Below are 12,841 nucleotides of genomic sequence, written 5' to 3'. Positions count from 1 at the left end.
CAATATTTGAGAGTTGACTGAAAACTATACCATTATGATTCTATGTTTATCTCCCTATTCCAGATTCCTTCATTCAAAGATTAACCCTGAGTGGCAGAAGGCAAAAATTGCTGAACGTGGACATGTATGTTTGCCTGAAGCTGACCAGAGTCACACATACTCAGTTTCTGGGTTGTGAACCGATGCTAGAAAAGTGGCCCAGAGACAGTGAGAAAAAGAAAAACTGAAGGGGTTCAAAATAGTAATCTGATAAAATAGATGAGAGCAATCTGAAATTTCTGTCCCTCTTTCAATGTGCATCTCTCCATGCATAAGTAACCCTTTATGAAGGACCGCACAAGAAGAAAACTCCAAGAGACACAAATCAACATTAATGCTCTCAATCCCAGTCCCCATTAATTCACTGTTGCCTGTAAGAATCTGCTGAGAGCATGAGTTAGCTAGACTTGATAGACTAAAGTTAGCTCATATGAATACTGTATATGTTATTTTCAAATAAAATGAATGCATACCTTAATACCCATATATAAAATAATTAAAGTTAGCTTGTGAAGTACTAGAAAGGCAACATTTTATATTTGTCATCCACCTCTATTTAACCACACACTCATAACTGATAGCTCATAATTTTCTCTTTCCACACATCCTGCAGAGACATGAAAGCCTGAATAGCATCTACTTCAAAATGTAAACTTTCTCTTCTTTAGATGGAATTCTGCTCCATTTAGGAAGAAACAAATTATTGATACACACAACGACATGGATGAGTCTCAGAATAATTTTGCTGACTGAAAGAAGTCAGACAAAAAGAGCATATATTACATGATTCTGTTTATATAAAAATCTCAGAAAATGCAAGCTAATCTATTATGACACATTACTGACAGAAAAGGTGATGGTTTGATATAAGTAAACATTGCAAAACTATTACCACAACCAAGTTAACTCACACATCCATCATCTTACACAGTTACCATTTTTGCATGTGTGTGTGTGTGTGTGTGTGTGTGTGCACATGCGCATTTGTGTTTGTGTGTGTGTGGTGAAAACTCTTAAGACTTACTCTATTAAAAGTTTCCAGTATACAATATGGTACTGTATCTTCTCAAAACTCCAGGTTGGCAGCATCTTGGCCTTAAAGAAACTTAGTGACCTAGCCCTCATTTGACTTTGTATTCAGTTATTCTCTTCAAATGCTCCTTCTTGAATCAATGTCAAAGTAAATTTATAAAGCAGTAAGTTTAGTTATATTGTATCTAATTACCAGAATAATACATGTCTTTCAAACACCAGTTCTGTCTATGACCACTAGACACATGCACACACATACATTTCTGGGGGAGGAAATTAAACTAAACCTATGGGTAATGGACAGAGAAGGCAATGGCACCCCACTCCAGTACTCTTGCCGGGAAAATCCCATGGACAGAGGAGCCTGGTAGGCTGCAGTCCATGAGGTCGCTAACAGTCAGACACGACTAAGTGACTTCACTTTGACTTTTCACTTTCATGCATTGGAGAAGGAAATGGCAACCCACTCCAGTATTCTTGCCTGGAGAATCCCAGGGAAGGGGGAACCTGGTGGGCTGCCGTCTATGGGGTCACACAGAGTCAGACACAACTGAAGCGACTTAGCAGCAGCAGCAGCATGGGTGATGGAAAAGCAGTCCATTTTGCAAAATTATTTTGTAACCCAGCCATTATGTAGAACCTTTCAATCTGTGGATTATCTTTTCAGCCATGAGCTTCATGTTTGGCATGTAGCTTACCAGCACTAACCAGATGGATATTCGTTGCTAAGCTCCAGGCAGTTTTCTGTTCTTGGACACAACAAGTGAAAGAAGACATACTTTCAGGAGCTTATAGTAAATGGAAGGAAGTAAAAAAATTAAAACATTTTAATACCAGAAACAAATAATTTTGAAAGTGTACATTCAGGGTCCTATGGGAGCATATAATAGGAAAGAGCAAGAGGGTATTTATTATGTAGCATCTACAGTCTATCACCTCACTGCCCTAAGTACCAGCACACACACCATGGTCGAATAGCTTCAGCATCACCAGTAAGCTTTCTGAAATTCAGAATCTCAGACCCTACTCCAGACCTACTGAACCAGAATCTGGATTTTTGCAACATTTCCAGATGATTCACATGTACATTGAAATTTTGAAAAGCACTGTCCTAAAGCCCCAACTGGAGAAGGCAATGGCACCCCACTCCAGTATGCCTGGAAAATCCCATGGATGGCGGAGCCTGGTAGGCTGCAGTCCATGGTGTCGCTAAGAGTCAGACACAACTGAGCAACTTCCCTTTCACTTTTCACTTTCATGCATTGGAGAAGGAAATGGCAACCCACTCCAGTACTCTTGCCTGGAAAATCCCAGAGACGGGGGAGCCTGGTGGGCTGCTGTCTATGGGGTCGCACAGAGTCGGACACGAGTGAAACGACTTAGCAAAGCCCCAACTGAAATCTACACAGACACACACAAGTAGCCAAAGGAATACAATTTAATTAAATTTAAAATGCCATGTGGCAGTTACTTGTTTATCATTTCTAAATGAGGAAACTTCAGCTGTTTTCTTAGCAATCACATTACTTTTATCTGTTAATCAGCTCATTCAGGAAGGTAGATAAAGTGAGATGCTTAGGCCGTCATTAGTGTAAATCTTATGAAATAATTGACAGTTTTTGCATTTATTATATCCTGTGTACCAGGAACTTCTCATATGCAACCATAATCTCATTTAATCCTCAATTCAGATAAGGAAATTAATGTTCCTTCTTCAACAGGTAGTAAATTCATGTAAAAGTTGGTTTCAAAATCAGGTTTCCTTGACTTCAAAGTTTAGGCTGACAAAATGCTCAACATCCCTAATTTTCATATAGAATGAGAAACAGAAGTCTGCATAGACATTTATTATTTCTGTGTAGTTCACTCATGTGTAGACTAAACTATCACTTTTAAGAGAAAATAGTGCTTAGAAAAATTCTAATACTCAGATCCACCCATTTATTTTTCAGAAAGTATTTAATATTAGTTTAATTATTTAATTAACTTTTTCATGTTCTGTATGTCAAAATGGCTTCCCAGGTGGCTCAGCAGTAAGGAATCCACCTGCCGAGCAGAAGGCATGAGTTTGATTCCTGAGTCGGAAAGATCCCTTTGAGAAAAAAATGGCAGCCTACCTCAGTATTCTTGCCTGAGAAACTCCATAGACAGAAGAGCCTGGTGGGCTACAGTTCATGGGGTCACAAAAGAGTCGGACACAGCTTAATGACTAAACACAAAAACACCATGTCAATATGGTTAAAATTTTTAATATTTATATGCTATTTTAGACTTCTGCACATGGGATACAGCATGTTGTTTTCAATTATGTGTTAGATAATTAAATAGGTATCTCAAAACAGATGGAAATAAAGGAAAATAATCAGAAAATTGTCTTTCAAATTCATCTGCAGTATGTAATTCTTTGGACATTCTATATCCCACAATATAGAGGCATATTAAAGTGATATGTAAAGAGTCCAGGGTGGGACAAAGCATTCATTCCTTTTAAATGTTATATTTTTTTAAATCACTTTAATTTATGACCTACCTGTACAACTCATTTTCCAAATAATACATTCCTAAGTCATTTTTATGGACAGTGTTTACATCAAAAATAGCTGCTACATCTCTATAAATTACAAATTATCTCAAATACTGCTCTAGTCCTGTTTTCCAGCCAAATAAATGAAAAATTGGGAATCCTAGTCAGGAAGAGTACAATACTGTAAGAAGCAAAATTGTTCTTAAAGCTGAAGCTAAAAGGCCTTTAACAGAAAAATTGGGGTCAGGTCCTTTAGCATGTATCAGCTATACCCAGAATCAGTTTAATATTTTCTGTGGTCTGAGAGTAAAAAACAGTTGATATCTGATCAATGATAGTGTTGAGAGTACAAGGGTTTTCAGGTATTCACAGCAGTAAATCAATATATAATAAAGTTTTCAACTTATTGGGCATAACAAATGGCAACAAACATAATGAAAACCATATGGTAGTGGTTAATGGTACATTTAATGTCAGTGCTAACTCTATTTCTCCACAGATAATGGCTATAAATTTGTGCAGCACGGTTGACTGACTCATTTAATTCTATCAAGTGATTTTCTATGTAGTAACAAGGCATTTTTCTCTACAGCTTAATTTTTGGAATTGTCATATTATCTGTGAGGCACAGGACTTAAGTCAGTACTTACAAGACTAAAGAAACCATTCAAGTTACACTGCAACTATATCATGGAAACTCAACATACACGAACAACTTGTCTTGTAAATAGTATATCTGATTTTTCAAAATAACACGCATGTCTATTTAAAATACGTTGTGTTACATCAAATGTTGTCACTTCTTTAAACATGACATTTATTTTATAGAATTTAAGATTGTAAAAGTAATAGTTAGAAAATTGGGGGGAAAATACAAAACTTAAAGGGGAAGGGGAGTCATTTCTAATATGCTCATCCAGTAGTATTTTGGTAGTTTCCCTTTCATTATATGGATTAAGTATCTTTCTTTCTAAGACAATATTTTTACCTAGAGGAATAAAGTCAAGCCATATGGAAAAGTTTAAAGTAAATAAAAATAACCACTTTTCAGTCTCTCTTCTTTATGATCTGCTATCACACCTCTTCTTAAAAATAATTTATAATTTTCTTCATAATTTTTCTTTTTACCACCTAGTTCATGATATATACTAGTTATAATTTGTACCTTGTGCTTATGTTTATAATATAAAACAATCCATTTAAACCTCTGTCTCTTGCTCTATCACCTGCAAGGTGATCTGCTGGCTCATCTAGAAAACCAAGTGAAAGTGAAAGTGCTAGTTGCTCAGTCATGTCCAACTCTTTGAGACCTCATGGACTGTAGCCCGCCAGGCTCCTCTGTCCATGGGATTCTCCAGGCAAGAATATTGGAGTGGGTTGCCATTCCCTTCTCCAGGGGATCATCCCGACCTTGGGATCGAACCCAAATCTCCTGCATTGCAGGCAGATTCTTTACCATCTGAGCCAGGAACATACTTTTTACTTCTCATCTTTCAGATTTCTGTCTGTTATATGATTAATTTCGGTTCCCAAACTATCAAATTTCTGTGTGTTGGCAATAGAAAAACTCCATAATTTTAAAGTTGATAAAACAGCCATTATATGGTACACTGTTGGTGGATTGTAAATTGGTGCAGTCACTGTGGAAAATAATATGATGATTCCTCAAAAGAAAATAAAAAATAGAACTAACATATGATCCAGCAATCCCATTTCTTGATATTTATCCAAAGAAAATCAAAGCCCTAATTCAAAAAGCTATATGCACCCCCTTGTACACGGCAACATTTACAACAGCCAAGATATGAAAACAACTCGTGTCCATTGAAAAATGTACGGATAAAGATGATGTTGTAAAGAGTTGCAAGAGTTGCAAAGAGTTGGACATGACTGAAATGACAAATACACACACACACACACACACACATATATATATATATATATATACACATACATATATATAGATGGGCTTCCCTGGTGGCTCAGTGGTAAAGAATTTGCCTGACAACACAGGGATTGTGGGTTTGATCCCTGGGTCAGGAAGATCCCCTAGAGACGGCAATGGCAACCCAACTAAGTCCCTAAGTCATGTCCAACACTTTTGCGACCCCATGGACTATAGTCTGTTAGGCTCCTTTGTCCATGGGATTTTCCAGGCAAGAATACTGGTGTATATGGCCATTGCCTTCTCCGGGGAATCTTCCTGATGCAGGGATTGAACCTGCATCTCCTGCAGCTTTTGCATTGGCAGCTGAAATCTTTACCATGTGTGTAAATATATATATATGTGTGTGTGTGTGTGTGCGCGCGTGTGTGTATGTGTAAAGAAGCTGTAAAAAAGAATGAGATCGTGCAATTTGCAACATCATCAAAAAAGCAAGAGAGTTCCAGAAAAACATCTATTTCTGCTTTATTGACTATGCCAAAGCCTTTGACTGTGTGGATCACAATAAACTGTGGAAAATTCTGAAAGAGATGGGAATACCAGACCACCTGACCTGCCTCTTGAGAAACCTATATGCAGGTCAGAAAGCAACAGTTAGAACTAGACATGAACAACAGACTGGTTCCAATAGGAAAAGGAGTACATCAAGGCTGTATATTGTCACCTTGCTCATTTAACTTATATGCAGAGTACATCATGAGAAACACCGGGCTGAAAGAAGCACAAGCTGGAATCAAGATTGCCAGGACAAATATCAATAACCTCAGATATGAAGATGATACCACCCTTATGGCAGAAAGTGAGGAGGAGCTAAAGAGCCTCTTGATGAAAGTGAAAAAGGAGAGTGAAAAGGTTGACTTAAAGCTCAACATTCAGAAAACGAAGATCATGGCATCTGGTCCCATCACTTCATGGGAAATAGATGGAGAAACAGTGGAAACCGTGTCAGACTTTGTTTTTTTGGGCTCCAAAATCATGGCAGATGGTGATTGCAGCCATGAAAATAAAAGACACTTACTCCTTGGAAGGAAAGTTATGACCAACCTAGATAGCATATTGAAAAGCAGAGACATTACTTTGCCAACAAAGGTTTATCTAGTCAAGGCTATGGTTTTTCCAGTGGTCATGTATGGATGTGAGAGTTGGACTGTGAAGAAAGCTGAGCACTGAAGAATTGATGCTTTTGAACTGTGGTGTTGGAGAAGACTCTTGAGAGTCCCTTGGACTGCAAGGAGATCCAGCCAGTCCATCCTAAAGGAGATCAGTCCTGGGTGCTCATTGGAAGGACTAATGCTGAAGCTGAAACTCCAATACTTTGGCTACCTCATGCAAAGAGTTGACTCATTGGAAAAGACTCTGATACTGGGAGGGATTGGGGGCAGGAGGAGAAGGGGATGACAGAGGATGAGATGGCTGGATGGCACCACTGACTCGATGGACTTGAGTTTGATTGAACTCCGGGAGTTGGTGATGGACAGGGAGGCCTGGCTTGGTGCGATTCATGGGGTCGCAAAGAGTCGGACTCAACTGAGCGACTGAACTGAAATGAACTGAAGAGAGTAGATCTTAAAGGCCCTCATCACAAGGGGAAAAATGGTTTTAATTATATATATGTGGATGGATGTTAACTAGACTTAACTTATTGTGGTGATCATTTTACAATATATAAAAATATTATTTCATTGTATAATATATCTTTGTGTCTGATTTTTTGCGACCCCATGGACTGTAGCTGCCAGGCTCCTCAGTCCATGAGATTTTCCTTAAGACTATTGGATGGGACTGCTATTTCCTCCTCCAGAGGATCTTCCTGACCCAGGGATAGAACCTGTGTCCCCTGCATCAGCAAGTGGATTCTTTACCATTAAGCCACCTGGAAAACCATACAGGAAATTTATATGTTATGTATCAATTATACCTCAATTTTAAAAAAGTTTGCTGTATAAATGGAATTATATGTTATATAATCTTTCTATATTGACTCTTTTCACTCAGAATAATTCCCTTGCAAACCATCCAAATTATTATGTGTGGCAATTGTGTGCTCCTTTTTACTACTGTGTAACATTATAGTTTGTTAAACTAGTCACTTAATTAAAGGACATTTGGGGTTTTTTAAGCATTTGCTATTACAGATCTGTTATGAGCATTGGTATACAAAAATTATAATCATTATAATTCTGAGATTATTGTGCACTTTAGAAGTAAATTTAATTGTATTTCACTTTATCCTAAACTCTTCCTGCTCAAAGACAAGTGCTCTAAGCATCAAAGTTCAGTGGATCCGCTTTGATGTATTGTTGACTCTCTATACTCATTTCATATTATCCTTAGCTGCTCTTCATTATTGCATATCATGTTCTACATTTTTTTTTTTGCTGTAAACAGAATTATAGATCCAAACTCAATTTCCATTAGAACTTGGCACTTTCCAGTCTCTTGTTGTTGATAAGTTATTTGAAGTCATTCTCAGTTGCATTCATTTGGTTGTATTTTTTTTTCCTATATATGCTTAAATCATTTACTTTTAGACCTAGAGTTCTGATCACATGTGTCTAGATGCAAAGTGGTTTTACAATCATCTTTGACAGTTAATAGGTCCTTTCTACACCCAAAATTTGAATATTTGTTCATTTTCTTTCCTGAATTATCTCTTTTTTTTCCATTTTAAAACTCCAAAGGATTTAGAGAAGTCTTCATTATCTATATTTGTCTTATTAATTATATGCCCATAGCACCCTATACATACCTGCATTACTTGAACTTATCACATCACTTCAAAATTATCCTTTAGGTCTTCCCAACTTGACTATGAACTCTTTTGAAAAAAAGTTCTGGATGCCTTGTTCAATGCTGTATTCTCAAGTAGCCTGAAATGTAGTAGGTAATCAATAATCATTTGTTGAACTAAGCTGAATTTAATACATAATGTGAAGGCTTAAGTTTCAAAGGAAAGAAACTGAACTATTATTTAAAAATGATGCCTAGTACTTATATTAAGGAACATATTCTTTCCTTGGTAATACAATAGGTAGCCTTCCAACTGACCTCTACAAACTATAGATTACCAAGCAATAACTGATAATCATGGCACCCTGCACACTTCTGGTTTGTAGGGCTGTATTATCTAGGACTCCAATGCATGTTTCCCGTCTCTAGTTGAGAACATTTTCACAACGTTGTTGATGTAGGCATGAGAGAATCCATTGATAAGATCTACTCTCTTTTGGTTGGTATTTTAGTTTGATTAAAGTCACTTATTGAGAAATTTTCAACCAGTTCTTGCTTTATTGAATATATGGATGGCTGAATGTTGAGATACTGTATTCTACTGCCTGACAAAGTCAGACAATAAGTTGGGAAAAGCAGACAGGAATCTTTGCTTATCATGAATCCAAAAGGTGAAAGGAAACGACTGAAGAATTTTCAATGGAAAAGTGAAGTGGTCATAGATATGTTTTGGAAATCTCTTTCAAGTCTTCAATAGCTTGTGAGATGGTGACTGTTAGAAAATGAATCTGTAGGCTGGGAGACAGGGAGCTATTTTTAAAAGCCCATCAAAAGCTGATGATGGAAATAGGCATAAAGTTACAGCCGAGCAAGATGAATAAACTCTAGAGATCTACTGTACAATATTATAGGTATGGTCAACAATAAATTATTGCAAACTTAAATATTTACAAAGAGGGTAGATCTCACATTAAGTGTTCTTACAACAAAAAACTAAATTTTAAAGATGATGGGAGGTTGGAGTGGCATATGAGAGATTAAGGAAAGTGAGACATCAGTGATATCTCCCAGTCCACTAATCTACTTTCAATCAGCTTAACTGCTGGGCAAACTACGTGATAACTTACTGAGAAAGGTAACTAGTTTAGCAAGAAGTTCATATAACTTCCCTTTCAAGGTTGAATGTTCAAACACTGCTCAATAAGATGCTTTCCCACAAGAAACAATTTCATGTATACCCAAATGTAAAGGTGATAAGTTAACAGCTTAAGACTAATTAAAACATTAACAGCCCTAACATACTAGATCACGGAGATAGATTGAAACTACTAGATCAAGGAGATAGATTGAAAAGACATAAAGTAATAAATGATTTAACCTCAGTAGGTCCAGTAATGTTCTCTGTAACTGTCTCTCTGCCCCTTAAGATTTTAGCATTTTTGGCACTTGAATGTGTGGACACCTGTTTACTCCAAAGATGGAAACTTCTGACTCTCTGTCAAGGTTGTCAGGGCTTTTATTTTCTCTCAATTTAAGGTAAGAAATTTATTCTTAGCAATGAATGTCTCTATTTTTATTTCCTTTTAATAGTCAATGCAAAGTTAAGATCAAGAGGTCAGTGGCTTAATATAATTTCACCTTGCTTTGTATAAAAAACATAAAACATTTTAAAAATTGTATTCATCTTTTTTTAGGTTATATGGTGCTATCTATATACAAACCCTTAAGTTAGAGGGAAAAAAACCCTAAACATTGTACAGCTCCTATCTTTTTAGACATTTTCATGCTGAAACTAATGATGAAAAATTTTAAATGCACATCCTTTAGCTAAAATAAAATTATTTGCATAAAGTAAAAAATATACCAATTAAATGACATTTCTCACCTTTTTGCAAAACCAGCAAGTTAAAAACAGAGAAATGGAACTGAAGATATCAATTCTCAGATACAATTTATATTAAGAAACAGAATATTGCAAGTATTTTTGTTTTAAAAATATTATAAATATATACTACTTATTGCATATTAGTAAGGCATTAATATTCCTAATTTTATTGTTTAACCCCAAAAAGCACTATGGCTAAATTATAAAGAACATGCTAATAATAATAATAATGAAAGGAAATATTCCTTTTCTCACCCGAAGCCCTTGTACCTGGAACATTCTGTCCCTGAGGATGTTTTTTTTTCTCATTTCTTCTCCGTCCTTCTGACCTCTGTAAAGCAAACTTCTCATCCTTCATTTTTAATGTTAAATTCTCAGAAAATTTCCTAATTAACCCATCTTCCATCTTCTATTATTTCCTCCCTACATCATAATTCTCTGAAAAATATCACTATTTAAAATTTTTTGTTTATTTTTCTTCATTTAGGTCAAGCACCTTCTCACTCTTGCTTGCCATCATAAACCCGGTACTTAGAACAACTATGAAAAAGTTTTTAAAGTAATTATTGAAATCATGTCAAGTTTTTTCTAACTACAATGGTATGAAATTAGAAATCAAAATGGCAACCCACTCCAGTATTCTCGCCTAGAGAATCCCATGGACAGAGGAACTTAGCAGACTACAGTTCATGGGGTTGCATGGAGACGGGCACAACTTAGGGACTAAACCACTAACCACCACCAACAGGAAGAAAGCTGGAAAATTCGCAAATAAGTAGAAATTAAACAACATGCTACTGAACAACCGAGTCAAAGAAGATCAAAAATGAAATTACAAAGTATCTTGAGACAAATATAAAGGAAAACACACTAAAACAGATGGGATGCAGCAAAAGCCATTCTAAGTGGGAAGTTTATAGAAATAAATACTACATTAAAAAAAGAGAAAGAGAGAGCTAAAATAAACAAACTACTTTTACAACCTCAAATCATTAGAAAAAGAACAAACTATGCCTGTTAGATGCGAGAAAGAAAAAATAAAGATTAGATCAGAAATAGATGATAGAGACTAGAAACATAATAGAAAAAAATTAATGAAACCAAGAGTTTATTTTTAGAAAAGGTAAACAAAATTGACCAATCTTTGACTAGATTAACCAAGAGAAAAGAGAGAAGTCTCACATAAAATTGAAAATGAAAGAGGATACATTATAATTCAGTCAGTTCAGTTGCTCAGTCGTGTCCGACTCTTTGCGACCCCATGAATCACAGCACGCCATGCCTCCCTGTCCATCACCAACTCCCAGAGTTCACTCAGACTCACGTCCATCGAGTCAGTGATGCCATCCAGCCATCTCATCCTCTGTCATCCCCTTCTCCTCCTGCCCCCAATCCCTCCCAGTATCAGAGTCTTTTCCAATGAGTCAACTCTGCATGAGGTGGCCAAAGTATTGGAGTTTCAGCTTCAGCATCAGTCCTTCCAATGATCACCCAGGACTGATCTCCTTTAGGATGGACTGGTTGGATCTCCTTGCAGTCCAGGGGACTCTCAAGAGTCTTCTCCAACACCACAGTTCAAAAGTGCCGAGGTCCAGCCCCGGCTGATCCAGGGTATTCGAAGGAGAGACGGCTAGGCGACCTATTCAAATGTTAATTAGAGATAATAAAGAGTAATGAAAGGTTGTTGTTGAATCACACGAATACACCGGGATTCTTGGCCCCCGGAGGAGAAGAATTCAATCCGGGGCCAGAGACGAGGCTTGATCTCTCAGAGCTTTTGTGTAATAAAGTTTTATTAAAGTATAAAGGAGATAGAGAAAGCTTCTGACATAGGCATCAGAAGGGGGCAGAAAGAGCACCCCCCTGCTAGTCTTCAGCTGGATGTTATATAGTCACTAGCAGTCTGTTAATGAAAGAAAGGAATGTCTTATAATTCAGAATAGCACCAGGCCCCTCGCCCATAAGATGCATTTTGGGATAATCTTGGGCCATAAAATAATTAACTTGAATCTTAAAGAAGGACAGACCACCATACAAATAGTTTCATTTACATAGATTAGGGGAACAATATCTGAGTATAACATACTGGTTTGTCAAGTAGGTTTTGGGCCAAGAGGCGGAACCGACTTGGAGACAGAGTTTGGGGTAAAGGCGTAGTACATTAGCATAGCTTAAGACAAACATTTCCATAAGAAAAAGGCATTGGTTATCTCTAGGCTCAAGAATAGCTAACTTCAGGTGAAACCAGGTGTCATTATGGCAACACAGTATTTTAAGAGAAACCTCTCTTTAAATTTGTATAGAGAAGGAAAAAAAATATTGTTAGTTTGTTTCCTCCTGCCGCTTAAGAGAGACAAAAATGTCTGACACTTGCAGGCTATTTCCTCCATTTGGAGACCCCTGGCCTTCCTGCCTGTTACCCTCTCAGTAATAGAATGAGGATAGCTCAGTAGGAAAATTCAGTGGAGAAAAGAAGCTGAGTGGCTTGGTTTACGCGGAAAATCAATATAACCCGTGACACCAGGTTAGCTCTGACCACGGAGGCCGCAGGCGCCCTCTCGAATAGCGGAAGGTGCCCCACCTTAGACACCTTCTCGAGTGGGTCTTAGAAGCCCAGGCAAATAAATGGTCGCAGAGGATATCCGCGCTCCAGATGGACACTCAGCTGGAAGTTAAAGCGAAGAAT

The 12,841-nt window shown here is 37.1% G+C and overlaps 2 long non-coding RNA genes across 2 annotated transcripts in view; both read right to left on the bottom strand.

Moving 5' to 3' along the window:
- The window catches only part of LOC129647680 (uncharacterized), a 51,078-nt gene extending 40,593 nt beyond the window's left edge, over positions 1-10,485 (bottom strand). Inside the window, exons 1-3 of the long non-coding RNA XR_008712426.1 lie at positions 10,411-10,485; positions 8,290-8,410; positions 3,189-3,280 (exon numbers count right to left, since the gene is read on the bottom strand). This is a non-coding gene — a long non-coding RNA (uncharacterized LOC129647680). The remainder of the gene's footprint in view (positions 1-3,188; positions 3,281-8,289; positions 8,411-10,410) is intronic.
- Positions 10,486-11,930: 1,445 nt separating this feature from the next.
- Positions 11,931-12,579, bottom strand: LOC129647679 (uncharacterized). Its single transcript, XR_008712425.1, has 2 exons — positions 12,401-12,579; positions 11,931-12,367 (listed from the first exon to the last, which is right to left on the bottom strand). It is a non-coding gene; the product is annotated as an uncharacterized LOC129647679 (long non-coding RNA).
- Positions 12,580-12,841: the final 262 nt, after the last annotated feature.

Source organism: Bubalus kerabau, chromosome 3 (genome assembly GCF_029407905.1).
Source record: "Bubalus kerabau isolate K-KA32 ecotype Philippines breed swamp buffalo chromosome 3, PCC_UOA_SB_1v2, whole genome shotgun sequence".
Taxonomy (NCBI): domain Eukaryota; kingdom Metazoa; phylum Chordata; class Mammalia; order Artiodactyla; family Bovidae; genus Bubalus; species Bubalus kerabau.
This window is presented reverse-complemented; position numbering and strand designations above follow the sequence as displayed.